Source organism: Diorhabda sublineata, chromosome X, assembly GCF_026230105.1.
Source record: "Diorhabda sublineata isolate icDioSubl1.1 chromosome X, icDioSubl1.1, whole genome shotgun sequence".
Classification (NCBI taxonomy): domain Eukaryota; kingdom Metazoa; phylum Arthropoda; class Insecta; order Coleoptera; family Chrysomelidae; genus Diorhabda; species Diorhabda sublineata.
In genome coordinates, this window is record NC_079485.1 from 12,581,464 (window position 1) to 12,606,323 (window position 24,860).

Genomic DNA, 24,860 nt, shown 5'->3' on the forward strand with positions numbered 1-24,860 from the left:
TCTGTATTTCCTACTTGTTTTCGTATCGACAGACAATCTTTGTAGTTTATCTTAATCATTTGCTGTGTGTTTCATTAAAGTGAACTGATATAAAACAATAAATAATTTCCAAAGGAAACTTGAAGACTGAGCTGGAAGAAAATGGAATAAAGGAAATTCTCGTGCTTCAAAAATACTTATTTTTTGGTCAACAATATATAAAGCTCAAATTTAATTAATTTGAAATTATCTCAATAATGCTATTTATCAATATCTAATTTAATTATTTGCAAAACTATAACATACTATATATATATATATATATATATATATATATATATATATATATATATATATATATATATATATAACAATGCATTTTCTTTTCCTTTGCAATATCAATCTGCAATAAATGAAACCGTTTGGCTCTGTTTTCAAATCAAATAGACGAAAAGTCAAATTAGCAATTTTCTGTAGTGTTTTCTGGCGAAGTACGGAAATATTTCGCGCTACTCGTTTGGCCACTTTCCGTTCAATTGTCTCAGGAAGACGTCAATTAGGATTGGGTATTTCAGTTTGGTTAATCTATTTCCTATTTCTCAGTAATTGCTTATATTAATGAATCAATACACTTTTCATTCTTATTAACAGAAAAAACATAATATTATGAGGACAATACACCCACGGCTTATACTACACTACTATAGTGAACGTTATCATATAGTGGAAGGGTGTTTTGTGTCATGACCAAGCCTCCCCACTAAGAAACTGGGTCCCAAAAACATCGAAAGATGGAAAGTCAACGTGATTCCTATCGAAAGGCAATGGCAAACCGCCGAAAGTATAGGAGTAGTGCCAAGTATAGCCTATAGAAATAGACATTCGGATGTTTTTATTTGTAATAAATGGAGAGCAATGTATATAATATAATAATGTATATAATATGAAATGATACCACATATTTCTTAACTTTCAATAATTTTTCTTTCTCATTAAGTGAATAAATGAAAAAACATTTTAAGATTTCATGGAAATAGAAACTTTATTTTGTCAATTCATCAAAGGTCAATACTAATCCGCAATTATTATATTTTTGAAGACGATATGGAGATTCTCGGAGCTTTCACAACTGTTTCATTATATCAAATGTTCGACGGTTTTCGAGTATAAATCAGTAGTCCTGCGATGGAATTTCCTAGAAGTAGCTCTGATGTTAATATATTATGAATAATATAGATACTAAGCATATAATAGGTACAAGTGTTCGGTATGAATAAACTGAAACTTGTATTTCTTCAAACAAAGATAGAATAAGGTCGTAACTTAGGATTACCTGATTTCTCCCATAGTGTTAATTTTGAGATCGCTGTCTATGGACCAAAAGATAGAGGATCTCAACTAAACTTATTATCATGCGATAAAAGCTCTTCATAGAATGAACAGTTAATGAATAATTATCATGCATCGTGGTTAAACTTCATAACATATTTATGTTGATTTTATATAACAAATACGCTAAGATCCGCTATAATGTGATAGTAAATAGATATTGGAAAGAAAATGAACAGATAAGCGGATAAGTTTAGTCAAAATACATTTCGATAATATTTTAAAATTTGTCTGTCGACTCAGTTTAGCAAGTGCAACTTCTATCATGTTAGGTTAAGAAGTTTACAGCGATGATAATAGTCGACGTATGGGTCGACAACGGCGGAAACATGACAAAAAATATCATGTGTGAAAATATCATTCTAAAAGTAATTTTCTAATAGCCCATCCATTTTATTCATTTAGACAAAAAAAGCAACAAACCGAAGGTAATGCCGATATGATATTACTTTTGTCTTTTTTCGAAAATATGCTTTATTACCAACATGTCATCCCTGAGCCCCTGAACATCTTTTGAAGTGTGCCACTAAGACAATACGTTATAGCAATGACAATAAATGGAAATATAAAGGTGCGATTCAGGCGCGTATGATGGGTGAGTCAGTATCTTTTCCAATTTATGGTCTAATGTTGTTGGTCTTCCTATTCAATACAAATAAGAAAGAACAAAATAACCGGATCTGAACATGGCAAATCATATTTGGCATTTACGAATATCACGAATATACGGTAGATGTGGCCTACTCGTATTGCCCGGCTAGATAGCACTGCATCGGATCTAGACGACATGATTTGGCCATAATGGTTCCAACTTTCGTCGTTGTGCTGATGCATCCCATTTCCAGGGTGGAAAAAAGACAAAAAAATAACATAGCACATTCTAGACAAAAATATTCCGGAGTAAAAATCGGGGACTGGTGTGGAGGGTCTAATAAGCAAAATATCTTCAAAGTACATTTCTGCAATATGCGAGGTCTTAATAAAAATATAAATGCTGTTTACCAGCATCTGCAATCGAAGAAACCTTGTATACGACTTACACACCCGATTTGAAACAACGACTCAAAGAACAAAAAAAATCTTTTGCTTTTTATATAGAACTACTAATAATACTTTCCTGCTACCGTCCGATTGCTTCAGTCTCAGCCATTGCCAAGGTCATGGAGAAAGTCTCTCAAAGAACGATCCATCCAAGTTGCTATCGAAGGACATATCTCAGAGAGGTTTGAAGTCAACGCTGGTAAAACCCAGCGATGCATCTTGTCACCTACTCTCTTTCTCCTGTACATCAACGATCTATTCGACAAAAGTGCGAACCCGATAGATAGCTTCGTCGACGATAGCATACTGGTGACGTCGTTCAATTCAGACGCCTCAATAAACTCGGCTAACACCTAAATCCATAGACAGCAACAGATCACCAACGTCAATACCGATCTTAAAAATATTCTGGAGTGGGGGGGAAGCAATCTCATTGAGTTTAATGCAGCAATGCAATTTAATAGCCAGACTGCTGTTATGACAAAGGCTGGCACTGCAGCTTAAGATTTGGTTCTGGTTAGACATAAAAGAAATTCGCTTGTTGAGTGTTGAGGTTGGAAGCAATATGTCCTGGCATAGTCACGAGACTGAATTAGCTAAGGTAGTTTCACAATAATTGGAGCACTGTTGAATTCCCTAAAAGCTATATACATCGCGAAAGCTTCTAATCATCTATAGGCCCAGATCCGTTACTTTCTGCACTTTTGGAGCTCAGCTCCCAAGCACACCCTTAGGATGCGAGACGCAGTGCAGAAGAGAAAAATGCGACTTATAGGCAAACCAGAGATGACGAGAAACTTGGACAGCTTAGAGTATAAAAGAAAGGTCGTTTACCTTATTAATGTATCGATACTAGAACTAACCTAACCTACTCGCCAGGCATACGTAGCTCATGAACACCGAGTTTGCCTACAGACGCCAAGAACATCAATTTATTCCTGAGGGAAATTCCTTCGCTCAGGTTCACTCGGCTAATTATTGAAATATCTGATATTTTTCATCCTATGAAACATCACGAGTTATTTTAACAAAAATTTCATGATTAAGACTGACTCTATTTCTGATTTGCAAACTAGTGCTTAGTGCAATGTTACGTTATCTTCTTGCCTTTCGCATTAATCAAAACATACGCTAAATTTACAATTATTACAAAATGGACATAATGGCATAATTGAAAATTTGATATTAGAAAAAAGGGTATTGGAAAATAAGAATTTATAGTAAACTTGCTCGAATATCTTTCACAATTAACTCTAAGTTTACAATGGGTGACAATGGTTGAAAATAAATAATTGCTTTTTATCGATTTTGAGTTCAACTCTAGAACAAGTACCTAGGTCGAGAAATAGAAATAAGAGTGATTAGTTCGATATTGAGAAGAAGCACAATTATTTTTTATGATGATAAAAACTCTTATTGGAGTAACTTTTTATTCAAAAATACTACTAGTTTCTTTCATTTGGGTTAGGAAATTGGTGGTTGCTCTTTATTCCTTACTTAATGGAATTAACAGTATCGAAAGCTAATTCTGTGTTATTTTTATTCTCTATATCTGCTACATGAATGAATATTCACGGCTTACTTACAATTGGATAGAATTCTTGAAGCTCGGATACGTATGTTTTCGTCGAACGGAAGAATATACTTATACGTCTAGATATAATCGCACCCAATCATTAAACAAACTTCTGCTTATTTGATATTGTGTATATTGATCTGAATAAAAAATATATGAATGGATAATCCTAGAACAACCGTCGTTTGTTGTGTACCTTTCATCAATAGTTTAACGCCGTAGTCTTTGAAGACCACCATAGCGAGAAGAGAATGAAAATCTGCTAAAAATTTAATAGTGAAAAATTTGAATTAGTCGCTGTAGTTATAACTGACAACAATATTGAATTAAAAATATTACATAATTTAGACGATGTGTTTGGTTTTATGACAAATATAGCTCAATCAGAAAGTTTTATCTGTACATTTACAATTTCAGAAGTAGAAAGTATATTTATAGGTTATTTGGTGAAACATATACTCTATTACGAAATTGGTTTGTTCCATATAAATTATTCAGCACACTATATGGCTCAGCTTTTCAGAAGCGTTTGATTCTTTTCTCGTAAATTTTACCAAAAAGTATCATTTCCTCCTTTAACCCGAATCTAATGTAAGCAAGTCGATTTCATGAACGTTTCAGATATATTAATAACGGTTACAACACAGAGAGCAAGTGAGAATCAGATAATTCTACCATATTACAAAATTGATATTTTTGGATATTGGCAATTACAATCCAGTTTAATTTGAAAAATGTGTGATAATATGCACACCAGTAGACGTTACTATACCTTGTTTTTAAACTAGGAGGAGTAAATTGAATTTAAGTTGGCAATTCTGATGACTTCTGATTGGCTAGATGGCAGCCAATTTCATACGATACTTTTTATACATCTGTGATATATATACTTATTCTCTGCATTTCCAACATCTTCTTCAAATTTTCTTTTGGTATGATATTAATTAAAATGCGGTATTAGTAGGAGATAGCACTTTTTCTCCTTCAACATTGAACCTAATAGTATCTACAATTTACCCTAATTATTGGGAAATAACGGCAAGTCATAATGCGGGTGTAGGAAAATGATAGAAACTATCCTGAAAATACATATTCTTTCATTCGATTTTGCATATAGTAGGGTGAATTGTCAATCATAGTACTAGAATGTTGCACGTAAATACTTGTGAAATAAATATAGTCAACATAACCTCAACGCAGTCAACAAAATGAAAGTGAATTGAAATTATTTACTGAGAACTTAGTTAAACTGAACGCTATTGGAATAATAAGATGTAAATAAACTTACACTGGTAGAACAGACAAATAAGAAGATCCAGAAAATTACAAGTTGGAATTATTATTAAAAGTATTGTTGTGGATGCCTCGCGGTACGTGAATCTATGATTCAAGAGAAAGAGGCCAAATGTCCCCGAAAATATCGATGCAGTTCATGACATGATTTTATCAGACCGTCGAATTGGGCTATAATCAGAAGCACTGAATATTTCATACAATTTAGACATGAGAAAAATTGTTGCGAAATGCATCCCCAAATGTTTGAATGTCGACCAAAAGCGTGCAAGGGTAGAAGCATCGCGTTCGTTCTGTGATCGATTTGAAAACGATGTAGACTTCTAAAACCGATTTGTTACTATGGATGATACTTGGGTACATTTCTACGATCCAGAAACAAAGCAACAATCGATGGAATGGCGACACTATGGTTCTAATAGACCTAAAAAGTTTCAGTGCTTCAGATATCCTTTTTAGCCCAGTTCGACCGTCTGATAAAATCATGTCATGAACTGCATCGATATTTTCGGGGACTTCCCGATCGGTTATCATCTTCATCTAGAAACACGTAGGATTTTGACAACTTTCAGTTGACTTACACTGGAAACAGGTTATTTCCATAGTAAATCACCTATCAAACAATTGAACATACTTTAAATCAAAGTACAAGCCTTTATTGACAAACATGTAGTACTAATCAGAATCAAGGCCATGATTATTTTGAATATGGAGTTGTTCATAAAATAATCTCAATTAGCAAAAATTAGATGAATTATATTATGAACATTAACGATGTTGAAGTAAAGGAATCAAAGGAATAAGTCAGGACTATTAAGTCTTTTATTGGAAGTAGAGATAATCTGCACACGGATATAACTAAAGAGATCCTTTCGTAATTAACGATCTTATTTTTTTAGGGTCATCCTAAAGAATAAGTTTTTTCTGAAAAATAGAATTGAATATTGGGAAAAAATAGAATGCCTGTCGATATTATGCACAAACTAATTTTACTTAAAATATTAAGTATATCATCTATCTTCCATAACTAGAAGGACTAAGAATAACTCCATTGAAATTGTCTTGATACTTTGAAGAAGATAGGTATCAAAAGTAGAAAGTTTACATTTTTTGATAATATATGCTAGGTACTACATATTATTCCAGAGGTTATACATCAATGCAGTAACGACATACGAGTAACTCAATTTCATATATACATTTAAAATCTACTGCACAGAATCAAACAATGTTGCTAGATATAAAAAGAGTTCATATCTTTAGGGTGGCCTGATAAAAATATCACCCTCAATAGAATCCAGCCCTACAAGCTGTGAAAGCAAAGGTTGATTATAATAAATATAAAGTATATTAAACATTCATAATAGTACATTTTCAAAGCTTAACTTTTATGGAAAAAAATTAATTTCAATTTTCAATTCCAATTATTCACCGTGTTCTGTTCGTAGTTCCACCGATAACACAATTTTCATTATACGTAAATAAACTTCATTATTGTATGTACGAATAACCTAAAAAATTAGAGAGGTGTATATACCAAATATTTATTATAAATTACTTACTACTTTGAGATTTGGTAAAATATATTTGTCAACAATCATAATAAATGATTATATCGTTCAAGTGCTTGCTCAACATACCATGAAGATTATTTAAAGCCTATGACGGATAAATTGTGGGAGGCCTTCTTGCTAAGACACATTTTTTTCTATTGCTTCTTTTTGTACATAAAAATTAGGGATAGGAAATGATTGCATAGTAAATACAGATTGTATTTTGATGTTCATATAGTTATAAGTGTTCCAATGTCAGGTTATATTTGCAATTTATGCTTGTTCATTGTTCAGTTGCCATCATGCCTCTGTGGAACGTAGAGCATCGCGTTTTCGAGTATGACAGTTTTGTGCGGAGTGGCGAATTAGTTACGGAAGTTCAATGCCTCTTTCGTCGAAGGTTTAACGTTCCTCGGGATGGAGACATACCGAGCCGAAACACCATTTTGCGATGAACAAGTATAAATTGTAAGGTCAGAGTGATGTGCTGGCCTCGGCTCCCCTCTCCAACTCCTACCGGATGCCTAATACCAACTAAAAAAACGTCCGTTTCCCGTGACGGACCCTATATAAAATAATGAAAACAAAATGTAGTAAAAATGTTCAAAATTTTCTACCTAGCAGCAAGAAGATGTAGCTGAATAATAATAGAAGTAAGCGGGAATTTCTGGAGCCATTGATGGCGTTCACACTGAACAGATTGTCCACACTACGACTACAGCAACACTCACAATTACACGGTCTGACGCCCGTTTCGATAACCAAGTTATCGCCTTCAGAGACTGAAGGTAAACTGGCTAAAAGTGTAAAACATATGTTTAACATGTTAGGAAAGTTGTGAAAAAGAAAAAAGCGTCCATCTTTGGCGTTATAACTGCATGATAGAAAATTCTGAACTCGCATAAAAATATTGATTGTTATAATGTTTTGAAAATTTGTAATACTCCTCACAACGTAGACGAGTATATTAATTGAATACAAATGGAAAAGTTATTTGCTTGGACCGTAACATTTTTATAGCATAAAATATCAATAGTAATAAATTCATTGGTTAGAAGTAAGAGAGTAAAAATATTTTCTGAAAACTTCATGACAAATGATCCATTAGTACTGCTACAGTTCACGGAAAAAGGATAACAGCTTTCTTAAGAGGATAGTAGAATTATATGGGTATTTTTTATGTATATATACTATAGTTGCATTAAATCCAACGATTTGATTTCAATCTGTTTTAGACAGGCCATTATTAAAGATGGACTACGTTCAAAGATACGTATTAACAAATATATCCAGAAACGGAAAGAGTAAGCTTAAAAATTATCTCAGTGCTTCTTAACATAATCCCATAGATGAGATCTCGGTTGCCGGAACAATGTAGCCGGGTGTCCTTTCTCCTGCGAAATAATTCATTCAAAACGCCTCGTACAGTGAAGCAGACCTCTCATTTCTTGGTGCATGAATTTCTGAAACTCCCCCATAACTTGAGTGGCTGGCCATTGTTTGAAAATGCTCAGATACACTCTTTTAGTTACAGTTGTTGCCGCAAAAAAATGGCAATAAAATTTTGAATGGAAGGCACAAAACAAGTTCCGTAAACAACATTATAAATATAAGAACGCGTTATCCTTTGTCATTTCTAGTACATAGGAACAAAATTCAAGATGATTCTTTTCTTTTTCATTGTTGATAACCTACAGAAGTTGTAAGCATTGGGGCTTGAATATTGTATAACGGACTACAAAACTTTCCATGGCCACAGGGATTGTTAATTTTGGATCAGTACTTTAAAGAATACGATTTTCAAAAATACGCTAGTAGGGCATAAAGCGCAACTGGGTGAACAATAAAATATGTGAATTGTTATATTCCTGCTTAATAAACTATGATAAATTCACCAAGTTACTTCATGAAACACATCATTTGAAAGCAGGCATATACGAGTATTTAACAGAATAATAATTATTTTGAAAATTGCCCAGACCCGTTAACTCGACCCTTCAGCCCCAGTTGTAGTCTGACATTTGACTGGATGTAACTGTACTAAGTGAAATTAAAGTTTCATATCCAGAAGAGATTATTTATTAACCTTGGCTCTTAGCAAAATCATGACCCCATATGATAATATCGACGTTTTACCTTCAACCATAACTACTAAATTAGTTTTTTTCAATTTTTCACCTGTTCACGAAAACCGAGTAGTACATATTAGTAATTGCCTTTTGGTTTATACTATTGCAAAATTGGCGGTTGTATTAACTGTATTGCAGTGTCCATCATGCATATATATCGTGCGCAGTAAAAAAAGGTGGAGGAATACGAAGAAGTAGTCAACCGAAACTCACAAGCAATACGCAGTTCTGAGCAACATTTCTACTACTTGTCTTCAAAGGTTGAGCTGATACAGACAATCACACTGAGGCAGAATGACATTATATCGTATTCGGCGACGAATGTTAATGAATTTCATGCAAATATTATCATTTCAATCCTGATATGTCGCTATTACATAACCAAAAATCGATAAATCATTCCGTCTGGGTCACTGAGTACATTTTCAATACCTGTTGATATATAAAATCAACTTATTTCGCGCACTTAGAAGCTATTGATTATTACCGACAGTTTTGTTTATACAGATTAAATATTACAAATGCTTACAACAAACATTAACGCTTATAAACACGCAATGTATAAAAATTAACAATATAAACAACATAAATTCAATATTTGTTCACTTTCGTATTCGACTTACATTGTAATTAGTTGGTATGCTCCATACAAATGTTTTTTAATGAATAAATGATTTACAAGTATATGTCGGAGTACACACAATTAGATAAGAAAGAATCAATTGAACAATAGTTTTGATTAATATTAGAAACTATATTGACTACATAGCACATCAAGTCTTTTTAGTCGAAATTCGTTTTATTCATCCAGATAGAGCTTTAAAAGTAAGGTAACGCTTTTCCAACCTTAAAGAAATTTCTTTCTCTAGCCTTGAAAGAAGCGTCTGTTTCAGCAATAACTTCCTCTTTAGATTCATATGTCATTTCTTGGATCATTTTTTCAGATCTGGCAAGTAATTACTAGAAGGGTTAGCAGATCTGGAGAATATGGATAAGTTTTAATGAAATTAAATAAATTTGACTAAAACATACATATGAAGCCCTTACTTTTTGATTGATAATGTTTTATTTTGTCAATGTTAAGTGTTTTTCATTCACAACAACAAGGGTTATTGTTTCATCAACATATCGTTGTGTTTTTGTTCAACTCGGACAACTTTCGCTAGGTCCAGTCCACTTATACTGCTGTTTTGATTGATATAATTGTATATAAATCATGCAAATATGCAAATTTCTTGCTTTCTACATAATAATCGATCTATTTGAATATGAACAAAATGCAATAAATTACTTACAAGGTATCAAAGAGGGCTATTTGAAGATCCATAAACATAACTAACCTATAACAAAGATAAGCAATTAGTATGCATACATATAAGCTCAATAAAAAGCAAATACCTTTATTGTTTGGATTTGTGAACGTATGTAAGTGATAAGCTGGAAATTTCATGTTTTTGATAATATAGGTATATGTATGTTTGATTTCGCTTGAAAAAAGGCAATCTATAATATATTTTCCACTGTCATTTCAAATATTTGCCTATTGTTTCAAAGATTCCAATAAAGTTCAATACATGTTCTTTCAAGTACATATTATAAAATAGTTGTAGATTCGGAAAGAGGTAGAAAAAAAGTCCATCAAATGAATAATAGAATATAACCTGTTTATGAAGCTGGAAATTCATTGACAACCATAAATTGTTTACCACATTTATCGTATGCACAGATTGATCAATAGATACAGATGCGTACTATTGTGCATTAGGTCAGCCTTCAAAAAAGTTTTGTATGCGTCAAAAAACAGCTTCCAGCTATTATATCTCCATTTCTATCATTCAGTAAATAGAACTTGAGTTATCTGCTGGGAGAATCTACACCGTCGAATGGGAGCGGGATATTAAGTACCTCATTACCTTCTTCATGATCAGTAATATCACCAAAGCAAAAGTAGTAAGAATAAATTCTTCATAGCATAGAAACAGAGAAACAACTTTAAATCATTTTATTTTGGTGTTTTTACATTGAGATTATTTTCAGCGTAAAAAAACATTAGTTAAGAGAAAAATATAATAAATCTTTTTTGACCCCAAAATGTATATTAGATGTCCTATTAACGTCACTTAAATCTATTATAACTTGTTTTAAATCTGTTCAGCTCTTTATAAATCGTCGAAATCAATAAATTTAACTATAATTGTGTAAAAATGTCCTCTACTTTCCAATTGGAAGATTTAATATATTTTTTCTACGACCACATACTAAAATAATGGGTGTCAGCCATAAAAATGAACATGAAAACATGACATTAATCTATTTTCGTGCAAATATGCAAAATTAAAAAAAAAGTATCAAAATGAATCTCAAAAATAAATACTATTCCAGTTCAATAAGTACTTTATCTGAAAGAAATTCTTCTTATAAAAATAATAATTTAATAAATCGATATCATTCGCAACTATGGTAAATATATACTGTATATATATATATATATATATATATATATATATATATATATATACATATATATATATATATATATATATATATATATATACTATATATATATATATATATATATATATATATATATATATATATATATATGAACAATAGAACTATGTTCACAGGCTTAGCCGAGTTGGAAGAAAAATTCTCGATGTTTGAGAAAGGTAGGGATAGGATGGTTATTCGTTCATTGGTAAGAAGTGATCCGATTCCGTGGTCTCAATCTGCCTACTCCACGCAACGAATCACCACTTGTTTTTGGTTGATTACAAGCATATTATTTTTATTTTTTATTTTAATCCTTTATTTAATTTTTTGTTTCTGTTTTTCGTTTTCACCGTAAAATTCCAAGGAGTAGGCAGATTGAGGCCTTGAAATCAACCAAGAAAAATTCGAATTTACAGGTGGCATACAAGTACATAGTGGTAGTGAAATCATAGACTCCAACCAATAGTATTTTCAATAGCTTAATTCCCAACATACTATATTTCCATCAAATCCTTATTTCAATCAATCAAAGGTTTTGGAACGGTACCGGTGACATAAAATTCTTTGTTTGATGGGTGTCAAGTGTCTATACAAGGAAGCCATATAATTTCTGTTGCTTTTGGAAAACTACTTTTCAATTTCTAAAAAAATTTAGTTTTCGCTAGTGTAATGAGTGAGTACGCGAACTATTTGATAAACGACTGACTTTCAAATCATACGTTTAGTCCAGCGAGTTGCGTCCCATATCAGCATTAAACTCTACCGACATTCTTTTACTCTTTTATTCAAAAAATGCGTTAGTTTTTTGAATGTTTGGTATCAAAACATGTCAGCATAGTATTGAACTGTAATTATAAAATAGCTTCTTCATATTTAACACTCCATGCAGAATAATGTATACCTGTTCGGTTGAGATATTTACATCATTAGCTTTCTCATGCATTTTTATTCGACGATTTTAGTAATTGCAATAAATGAAAATGCCAGTATTATCTGTATACATATCTCGCACTTTTAAAAGCAGAGAACTATCCACGAAATCTTTTTTCTCCATATTTACCCAATAAAGAAAATGATTTTCTTTGGGTGAATATTAAAAATAATCAATTTAATAGATTTATGTGAAATTTTGACAGATGATATTGAAAATATGGAGGGCTAACAATAAACTTATCGTATCGATCGAGCGTATCGAAAGTGGTGCAACCCCTGAATGTTAACGTTTCCATCAAATCGCCCTCTTATCTCAAATACTAATCTTAAAATAGAAGCAACGGCAAAGTTAACCAAAAATCTAACAATCTGGTCTCGCGCGAACTAAATCGATCGGAGACCTCAAATAATGTGGGTATTATATAAAAGAATCTTGCGTGATATAATAAGCAACAAGTCTACTAGTCAGTATATAAGATAGACAATAATAACAAGTTTAATGTGTTTTCTTAATTTTTGTATCTAATTATGTTAATCATATATAAAAAACGTACCAGAGAAGTATTATTCAACATTTTTGTAAAGACGGTACAATTATGAACAATTGCTGTTTCTGTAGAATGATTTATTTATAAAAAGTTGAATTCATAGAAGGTACTGATATTTTAATAGTTATCTTCATTATATTGTCGATATTCATATCGACTCAAGTTAGCAGAAATGCTCCTATACTATATGATTGTTGAAACTATCTCTATTTGTTCTTATTTCTTAGACCTTTTGATATATTAATGCATCTAAATGTTCTTGATTTTAGGTCTCTTCTGTACCACGAACAGATAATTTTGTAAATAGTCCATTATGGATGATCAGTAATACATTTGATCTATAATTATTGAGACATTGAATGTAGATAGTAAAGACGAGTAGTAGCAACATTTGTTTTTTAATTTTGATGTGACTTATTAAATGGAGCCTAGCCTGTTGAGACTAAAGAGTATGAATCCAAAGCTTGGAGAATGAGGAGAGAAATCAAAATAGTGCTACCTCCTATCGATTTTTCATTAACAAGATATGGGGTAGTAAAAATGCAAACTAATACGCAATTGACAGATTAGTAGAAAAAAATACTAATTATTTGGTATAAACCACTAATTTTAAATGAATTAGAAATTCTCCTTTTGTTGATCATAGAAGCTAGATTTGAAAACAAACGAGCTGCTCTTGAATTCGGATTTAATTGTGTTAATTAGAGAATTTTCCCATTATATGATTCTTATCTTCAGTAATATTTTCCACTGATTTCTCATTTTTTTTAAATGAATTAGTTTAAGAGTTCAGTAAAACTATTATTTTATGATGTTTATATAATTTTATATCACATTGCTCGTCATGTCTTTAATCAAATTTCTCCAAATTCATTCAATTATTTGTTGACACTCGACGCTCACCAAATCAAAATGTTTAACAAAATGTGTTGAAATAATATGAATTAGGGAATAATAGAGCTCTCATGCATCTAATGATATCGTAAACACATTCTGTGGTATATAGAGATTGATCATTCAGTTGAAAGGCCATGATTTATTAATTTAAATGAAAAATGATGGTAAACAAGTATTATTATTATTACTTCTATATCCTTCTCATACGTAATCATTTGAACGCAACTAGCATATTCATATGTACTGAGATTTATATATTTCCATCCAAAAACAGAAGTTTATAAGAATGGTTCGTTGGGTATATTTGTAGCATGATCTATTGCATGTTTCCAAAGTTCCAAAGCCTTAGGTTGCAAACAAACAACAGCCGTCAGTAGTACAAGTGCCGAGCTGAGTCGCAGAGGGTTACATATCAAAATGTATGTATGTTAGTTTCAATTTATGCAAAGCTAGGTAACACTTATAATCAACGGTAACATTTTGTAGAATGGTTATTAAATATATCACAATAACTATCTAGCGGGAGTGGACGCAAAATCTTAAATGGAGAGAGGTGTTGGCTGAAGACTTGTTTTGAAGGAGAACTGTGAACAAGTTCTACTTTGTGATTATTCCAATGAATTACACTGAATGATTTGATGTATTACATAACGGTAAATTTTAGTATTTTCCTAACATCCAACAAAATTGTAAGGAAGCACAATATTCAGATAACAATAAATATTAAAAAAAGTAATTTACCCGATCTATATATTTAGATCTTTTTGTACGTACATTATCACGTGAAAACGAAAATAAAAGATCCCAGATATAGCAATCTTGAAATTTTTGTTAAAATATTCTCCATTTAACATTTGCAATACTATTTCATGACGCCCATAATTACGACTAAAATGCAACGGCTTCATCAGCTTTTCGACAGGATTGAATTTTTATATATAATGTATAATTTTATAAATAAGGCCAGAAAGTTTGGTACAATATTTGCTTTAGTGATGAGTATATTGGCTGGTATTTGAAGAAATAATATTAATGGGCTGTAATCATTGAGAAAAATTTAGCTGGTGAGTTGGTTTTGATTTGCTTCAAGAAACAATCTCCCCTTCAATTAACATCAGTTTGAAGAACCAAATTGATATGATACTTTAGAACTGAATAAACAAAATAGCAATAAGAACAATAGTGAAATATACCATAACCATGAAATAGAAGAAACAATGGTCACTTTTATTCACGAAGTGGGAAAAAGGCATACAACAAACCTAAAATCCTTTAGAGCGATCAGTAGAAAAAAATACCCAAATACCTTTTTAGAATCTCTGGCATTACCACGGATACAATATTAGAATACATCGATGAAAACGAAGCACTATACGGCTAAGACAAATGAGGAAACTAATGGGAAATACCACTACTACATTTTCTGCTGAATACAAAGCCCTCCATAAACATAGGAACATTTTGGATAGAACAGGAACATCTTATATAAAGCTCGTAGGTGTTCTAAGTCTTATCAAAAGCTTAGGAATAAAACGTCAACTAGTTTTAAAGACAGGTATCGGTGAAATCTTATCTCATCAAGCGTACATACATAGAATCGGTACTTGATAGGAATTTTAGTTGTTGACGTAACACAATGATTAACATGATCAATATAGGAAAATTGATTATAAGTTTTTTTTTTTCTTTTCTTTTTTCGGCGAAAGGATATTTCGAAATTTTGGACACAACACAACAAATACGGATGTGTATATGTAGAGAATAATCTTCCATCATTATTATCAGTTCGGTTTAGTACTGCTAATTTATTCTCAAATAAATAAAAAAAAATTATCTCTCGCTATCTTGTAATATGAATTGGTGCATCATTTTTGTAAAGCTTTTCACGTATTGCATATAACTTTGAGCAAAATATCTGCAAAATCTTCAAAATTATGTGACAAGACATTCAAAGACATTAATTTAAACTATTAAGAAGTGAAAAATACGTTTCTCATCTCAAATATTTTTATTGAACTAACGTTTAGTTTTTTCTTTAAAAATCTAACGTTTTATTATAATTCTATTAATGAAGATGATACAACTTGTATTCAACATACATCTGATTAATTCTCACTTGAAGTTTATTTTTTATTTCCCTTGGAAAACAATCTTTGTGACGTTTGTACAATTTCAATTCCAATTTTTTATTTTACTTGTTATACAAATTACATTATTCGTCTTTAGTTATACATGAAATGCATAATAAAGAATCCTTTGGATGATGTTAATTTTCTTATAAAGCGGCGTAAGTGAAAATATGATATATCCCAATTATCTGTTCATTTGTCTGACATGTTATTTACATATCCGTTATTATTCAATATCTAAAATTGACATTTTTTTTTCGTTTAAAACTTCTGTTGAGTGATATATTTTAATCATTTATTTTATACAATATGGAAATCAAAACAAGTTAAGTTATCAAATTTATGAATCTTTTTAAGTATAGTATGATGCTATGAAGGGCAAAATAACCAGCTAAAATCGATATCCTCCTGAACAAATACAACCGAAGACTATATTCACGTGATAAACGAAAGAGGAATGAATAAGGGTTCAATTCAGTTTTAAATTTCTATATTTTAGTTAAATTGAAGTTGAAAATCCAGACATCGATTCTAAACGTTAGCTTATTGAATCCGTTATATAGTCTATCACTTTAGATAAGTTGTTATTATAACCATAATTTTTCTGCATATCCCTAGTTGATTAATCGTCGATTGTAATTGTGCTGCATTCTACTGCAGATATTAAAATTTTTGGGAATAATGCACTAAAAATTACAGTTTTGTGGATATAATAATTGGATAATTTGTATACCTATTCAATTACTTTTAACCTATCTAATACCGAACAGTTTAATTGCAAATGTTTTTATTTCATGAAATTGGAATACCATTAGTAGTCTCACCCTTTATAGGTCAAACTTGAATTTTCTCCCATTTACCACCAGAAACCTTATAGTAGCGGTATAATTGACATATAGAAAATATAAATTAATCAAATGAAATATTGGAATCTCTTATAGCCTTAGTTAAAATAAATTGTCACTAATAAAAATATGGTGTCAAGAGGGCGTTTCTTCTTCAATGCCAAAAAATACTTACATAAACTATATGAAAATAATCTTCCATACGTGATTCATAATATACTTTTATACTTTTCATAAATAATTATTGTAATATATATATATATATATATATATATATATATATATATATATATATATATATATATATATATATATGCATATTTATAGTTCAATGTATTAACCCTATTCTGATTTGAAACAAACAACAGTTAAATTTAAATACATTCATTGATCTAGAGAGTAATGAACAGATATTGAAAATTGGAACAAATAATGTAGATATTTATAGAGTAATATAATGTGCTCACTAGAATTTGTTATTAGGGAGAAACATCATGTAAACATACCATGAATGAAAGTGAAACGAGGCTGTAAACAACTATCCGAACGAAAAACCGTCACATATTGTTATGCAAATCTATCAGAGCACTGGAGTATCATGATAAAATTAATTTGCGAATAACCGAGCTGTCACTAGAAATTGAAAGTAATTGGCTAAGCGAACCCACCTGCATTGAGGTCTGACGGAATATTCACATGGCACTTTTTCTAACATTGAAGATTACCTATCGAGATTCGATTCCATGTATAAAACCACCAAGCTCGAAATAAACACGGATTTTGAGCACGTATCAATGTTAGTTATGAAGTCTTTAACAATAATTGTAAAGCACTGCAGAGATGGCGAGAATAAGCTTTATAAAGAGTTCAATCCCGAATCCCGACTGGTTTGTGAACCAGCCTTACACCTATACCCTCATGCGACAGAGGGATCGATACACTCCCAAAACTTCTCTAAATAGCGCCCTATTCGCTTGAAGAAGTAAATAAATATGTGGTACTTACATTGAAATCATTCAAAACCAACATATATCCCTGGTGTATCATGAGGACCCACAGTCTTCATGCAATTTTTGTCAAAAATCACAGAGAACATTCACTGTAATGGCGACCGATCTCAACAGGAGTACAGCACATGTCGCGCTACAGCTCTCGCAATTATTGCACACTTTTTCAGAATATTACTTACAATAGAAAAGCCGATATTTTATCACACCACAGCAAATTAATTTATAATATCACTTTTTCAAATTATTATTCGAAAATCTGTTTTCTTGTGAGTTTAATAAACTTTTTACATGTATAAGTAAATTATTTGAGTATCCAACAAAGAAACACTAATACTAAACAGGACGCCTACTAACTCTTGTATTAAAAAAACATTATTGGTTTTGAATCCACATCCCTCCAGGAAAATATCTTGATTTCTGTTCGGAGTATCAGGTCTTGAATGTAACATTGAGAGAGGTTAAGAGTTGATTCCTAAAGCGCAAGTTCTGTGAGCACGTGTTTCCTGGTAAGCGGCTGCGTCAAATTTGTGAATGATACAATCAAACCCCATGATTTGGCTCTAATCCTATCCAGGGCTGGTTCAATCGATGTCCCACTGAACTCTAAATAAATTTAGATTGGTCGTCGAGGATAGAGAATTTATCTTTAAATTGAAATATTTGAAAAAACAATTTAAATGTTACGTCAATCTTATGAAAATAAATTTCCATGAACGATACTTTATTGTCTGTGCAAAAATTGACACTCTTGATATTTCAAAAACACGTTTTTCTATAGAATAAAATGCATGCTGGAACTTATTTTAAGTGTTTCACTTTAATAATATAGTTTTTCTGATATTTCGATTGGTATTAAGGAATATTTAAACGAATCAAATATGGAATAACATTCTAGTTCAGTAGGCTTCCCTCATTTTTAGTGTCAACTGATTTTCCATATTTTTTAAGTGAAAAATTTTCATAATCCTTGGTATTTTGGCTACAATGGTACCAAATGTTATCCATACGGGCAGATACCAAAAAATAAAATGGACCAATCCATTAAAATACAGTACATATAAATGTTTTGAGTATATAAAGAATATGAAGTCGATCAATATTCTAGTTACGCAGTTTGAAACGAGGAATACTTCTTTCACTCCATACCAATTCAACATTCACCATCGTGTTATCCTACAATGAGGTTACAAATCTGGAAATATTTGCAGCAAATAATATGAATCGAATGAAAATTTATCAAGTAAATGGCATTCATTGTATGAAAGGATAATTAGAATTTAATTCCATAACCATCTGGAGAATGAAAATTCGGTTTATTTCTCTTTAGATACTCGAAATAGCCTATTTTAACGTTACATTAATTAATTGGACGCGGTAATGGATTAGCTCAATCACTAGGTAGATCTTCAGCCTTTTATCAAAAAAGGCTTATCAAAAACTAATCATAATACTGCTTCTATCTTTCTTTAAAATCGAGGAAAACGTTTGTTCAGTTGAGACAATAAGTATTAATACAGGAAATCTTTTATGAAGTGAATATTACTCAAATAATTTTGTTAAATATTTGTCATTCTTCCTAATTTTTGAAAAATATTCGGAAAACACAATAAGTACGAACTATCCAGTAAAAACATAATAAATCTTGACATTACGCATTACTATGTGTAGTAAAATATGTATTGCATGATATTGAAAATTTTGTCGATTTTATGTAAATCGTTTATTCCAATAACTAAATGGCTTAATAATCTTCAATATTTGGTGTCCCAGAACTCAGAAGTATGTCATCTGATTGAGCTTTTCATTGATCTTCATAATCTATACTTATATATACCGGACAATCATGAATCTTTGCGCACATAGCCGATCGAGCCATACTTAAAACTACTAAATGCCGATGTTCTTTGAAAAGCTTTTCATGTATCTTGGCTTCAATCCTTTTACGTTACATGGCAAACAATAAGACTTTCCCAATGATTGAACTTCGCAACAATAAAGTGCTCAGCAGTTTCTTCCTCTTCCAGTGGCATTTTGGATCGACCAAGACACAATTATTGTAGGAATCTCATGTCTTGTCTGTCTGTCCTGTTAGAAGGCGAGTGATCCGTCGAATATTAAGCCTTTTAGGTAGAACAATTGATTGGTAAAAGAGGCAATTTTGATTCCTATTTAATTTGTGGTGGTCCTTGGTTTAATTCCTGATGAGAGATCTTTTCACTACACATTTATTTATTTAGATGTCAAGCATTTCTTCAGATCTATAGTAACATAGAAAAATGAATTAATTGGAATCTTTCCAAAATCGTGTAACCAATAATTTGGAAATTGATCGGATAGCTCTTCGAAGTCTTCAACTATAATTAATTTCGATAAATGTCTAAGAAAAAATAATAAAACATGCAAAAAAAATACTATTCCAAAGAATCATTTTAGTACATGTGGTTCACAGTTTTTACGCTAAAACCATCAAGACAAATATGGGAAAAAGGGTATGAATGTATTTTCGAAAGTATCTTTTCCCTATTCATCAAGTATCTTTAATTTTCTACACAAATATAGATACATCAACTGCGATAAAAAGGGCTGAGAAAATCTGCAGATAACGTGAGTCCGAGTTCACTTTTATAATTACAGCAAGATTATCAACATATTAAATCGACCAAGATCACTTGATCCACATATTATAGTGCGTATGAATAATTGATTATTTATCCAACAATTTACTGGTTTATTGACATCTATTATCAGTTTTTAGATCCTTTCCATTTCTTCTCTACCTGTATATATAACGATACTCCAAATAATTTGAGATTTTTTCAATCCAATTTTATGTAGTGTGCTCAATATAAACCAATATGTCGAATGATTTTACACAATCTAATTTTGTTTGTGATTATATGTTTGCGCAATATGTCTATATAAAAACTAACCAAAAACCAGCCCTGACCCTATCTCCAGAGACATACTGGCGCTTGTGACGTCATAAGTTCAGTAATGTTGCGGAAAGCATCTCCATAGCGACTTTGCTTCTGCTATGTTATATAGTTACTGCAAACTCATGTCTGCCAACGGTTCAGATCAATAAGGGAGTCAACGGGCATAGGCGTCTAGAATAGCGTCTAGAAGGGACTAGCCTACCCCGAAGTATTAAGTAGAACTCTTATGACCACAATTTTAAAATAGTTTCAATTATAAATTTCTTATTTTAATCATATAATACAAATATTTGGACATGAGAAAATCATTTGCACTATCTTCTTCTTCTTTGATATCTATACAATACATACTGTGAAAATATTACGAATAAAATACTGGAAACGAAAAGTTCGTACTGTACAAATCTAGGGAGAGGTTATTTTAGGATATTTAGATGGGTTTCGCATTTATAATCTAGTGTTTGTGGCTGATTTTCCAAAAATGATCGCTTCAGTGTGAGATGAAGTATAACATATGAGCTTTTATGTAGTGGGGAGACCTGAATATTCAATGAAGGTATAAGTTTAAATGAAAGTTTAGGAACTGAATAGTATTTACCACTAATAATCAGATATGGTATTTTAAAGACAACAATCGCTTTGGCGTTATCTAGATGTCTCGAAAAAAATAGTTTTCATTTGTTCTCTTATTCTTCAATACATATAAAATAACCGCCACAAGTACGGGATCAAGCTTTATATGCTTACAGAAGCTGATGGATTGGTGACAAAAACCCCAAGACGTCATGAAGGCGGAATTAAAACGAATCTAGGTTCACTAATGGCTTTAATATTGGAAAATAGAAGGACAAATGCGACGTCAATTATATAAGCACTGAATTTGGGAATGAAACTGGCATTTTCAAAAATAGAAGGGAAATGGAGACTGGAAACCCTAAACCCATTCTAAACTATAATAACTGTATGTCAGGAATTGATCGCCGCGATCAAATGTTGTCGTACTATCCAAGCAATAGAAAAACGATAAGGAGGTATAAGAAACTTTTCATTTATGCTCTGCAAATGAGTTTGACGAATGTATACTATCTACATAGAAAGTACTTTGGTGGTCGTCGCCTTCGTTTTTATGATTTTCGACTAGAGGTAATTGAAGATCTATTAGACCTAAGTGATTGCCTTTCAAAAATTGAGAAAACTATGGGTGAAGTAAAGAAAAGGCGTACTGAAACTAAAAGAGTGTTTAGGGAGGAACGTAGAACTTGCAAGCAAAACAAAATGAGGAAACAGACGACGTTTGAATGCAAACAGTACTCTGGGAATCCTGGTTTTTGTGTAAAGTGCTGTGAAGACTTTCATAGAAAAATGTAGTTCTTGTTAGTCTGGTATTTGCTATATTTTTCGCCACTTATTATTTACCGTAAACTAAGCATGTGATTTTCTTTTGTAGGTATAAGATCTTGTTACCAGTCTACTTTTAGTGTTATATTCCTTAAATTTTTGTTTGCTTTGAGAAAATTTATTGATGTTGTTTTGATTTTTTAAGATTATTTACCCTAACCAAATATATTTTTCTGTATTCCTTATTTTATGTTACCAGTTTAGTTCTTTTGTATTGATTATATTCAAATAAACGTTTTTCCAATAATTAGTGTGTGTTTTTTCGTAATATTGCTAAAATTTATAGAGACTCCGATCGGAGTATTCGGCATCCAGTGAAAATATTATTGCCTGACGCCGACTACTCCGATCAGAGTATCTTTTTTTCGCTAATTTGCGACAAAAAAATTAAAAAGTTAATGAAACTATAATTTACACGATTTATGGCAACAAAACCTAATGGCGTTTGAGAGTGCTTCAAAAATATGGTCGGTAGTCAACCTGTTATGAAAATATTTGTAACCTGAATTGACATAGATTATTTCATTGAGACAAGCCATTTCCGCAGATATTACTGCACCGATGCAACGTATAAGTAGCAATATCCGCTAAATACCTTTATTATATTATTTTTATTAGGCCGTTCATTACATTTAGAAAAGGTCTAGAATATGTAATTATCCTAAATATCACTTCGGTATATTTTCCTGTAAATTTATAATCTGAAATGATTCAAAAAAGTTGATAAATATTTTGATAATCCACAATTTTCTATTATTGAATATAGGAAGAGTCTATCTTAATACAAATCCGACTGATATTTCATCTTCCATATTTTTAGTCCTATCAATAAGGACGTGAAGTATCTTGTCTCGATTTTAATATGTTATTCAGACACAATAAATAATATAAATCGGCAATAAACATAAACTTTGTTGCGTTAACTATATTTTTATCAATAATAATCAGACGTAGAATTGATTTCATTACCTTAACCATAGTTTTTTGTTCTAATGGGAAGATATAATTTCATTCCTATCTTATATATAGATAGACAGAAACATTTTTCAATATATTGATATATACGAGTAATGGTGAAATTTAAGTATGAACTAACACTTGATTTAATTTTTTTCTAAATACATTTATGTGCTATGAAATTATCTCTTTCAAATTTGTGGACTTAACTCATATTTATTGAAAATCAGCTCAATCTTCGAATGGGGTTTGTTATTCTATGAATAATTTTTCCACACAATATACCTTTCACACCCAGGTGGTTCAGGCAGACAATCATTCGTCATAATATATTGATGTTACAACACAAAGTTTAATCGAGCATTAAACACTTCATGAAACGTGTGTCATCAGGTCTTCGCATAACGAGCAAAAACATTTTGTATACAGAGGGAGTCTGTGACTACAAATAATAAATTTTCTTTATGAATAATGCTTGTTTTTGTTAATAAGTATTTTAAACGAAATTTTTCACAAGCAATTTGTGCGATTTTATAATTTGTGCTGTTGGCAACTCGTTTATTTGAATATTAGATATCTGAATGATAGGGATTTCACAATTTTCTCGAACAGTACTCGATGTCGTCACTAGAGGCAGTTTGTTTATAAGTACTGTTTTCCCTAAATTCTATATTTATTTACTTTGTGATATAGATGTCAAGTCGGGATATTTTCTCCTGAAAAAATTGGTTATTTCTGTTTCGTTTTACATTCAGATCAAATTATTTGTGAATTTTCAATTTTCAGAACTCTAATTTAATGAATACTGTTGAAAAATTTCTCTAGATTTTTGGTTTTTCTGAAAATGATGATGTGGACAAGTATCAAGACATCTAAATTTTTCTTGTAATTGGTTATTGGTAATCAATAAAAATTTGATATTTGACATTTTACACGCCTGTAAAAGTACGCATCTAAAAAAGTCATTGATAACATCCTATCTCCAAATTGGGACATCTTGTATAAATTATTTTTTTTTTTTTTTTTTTTTATTTCAGTTTAACGTGCCTCGACAGCGCTGGTCATTGGCACACAAAAACAATCATAAGTTAAATACATTCGAATTAAATAAAAATAAAATGAAAGTTAAATACAGTTACATACAAAAAATAAAATCTGTTACAATGTATAAATTAAATTATATTTTCTTGTACAGCTTGGTGACTTTAGGGAACTGCACGATTTTCCTTATTTCCGTCGGGCAGTTAAGTGTCTCCTGTAGGTTGGTTTTCATGTCAAACTGTTGATATGCGGTAGAGTATTCTCTGCAGTCGGTGAGGATGTGCTTAACAGTCACAGGAACTAGACAAGTTCGGCAGAGAGGACGACTTTCTGACGACATCAAATAGCCGTGAGTAAGTTTCGTGTGGTTGATGCGAAGTCTTCTTATTGTCACAGCTTCTCTCCTATTCAGAAAGTTTAGGGAAATGTGAGAAGTAGTTGGGTGGATTTGATGTAGTGCTGTAGTGCTAATGCTCCATGTATCGTGCCAAGATTTTTTAGTGAGGTGTTTGAAAGTAATCTTCAGATCATTGTCCAGCTGTACTGGGATTTCAAGATGATTTTTTGTGGCTTCTTTGGCATGACGATCGGCACATTCGTTTCCAGCAATTCCAGTGTGCGATGGAAGCCATATGAGAGAGACTGTTATATCAAGAGCAAAGAGAGTTTGGTAGATGTCATGAATGTTTTGGACTATTGGGTGGTCGGTGAAT

General features: G+C 31.5%; 1 protein-coding gene across 1 annotated transcript in view; it reads right to left on the reverse strand.

The window, feature by feature from the left end:
• The window catches only part of LOC130451718 (sodium channel protein para), a 96,481-nt gene extending 78,242 nt beyond the window's left edge, over positions 1 to 18,239 (reverse strand). The window contains exons 1-2 of the mRNA XM_056790918.1: positions 17,811 to 18,239; positions 10,256 to 10,300 (exon numbers count right to left, since the gene is read on the reverse strand). The gene's annotated coding sequence lies outside the window, so the exon portion shown is untranslated. The remainder of the gene's footprint in view (positions 1 to 10,255; positions 10,301 to 17,810) is intronic.
• Between the last annotated feature and the right edge of the window lie 6,621 nt (positions 18,240 to 24,860).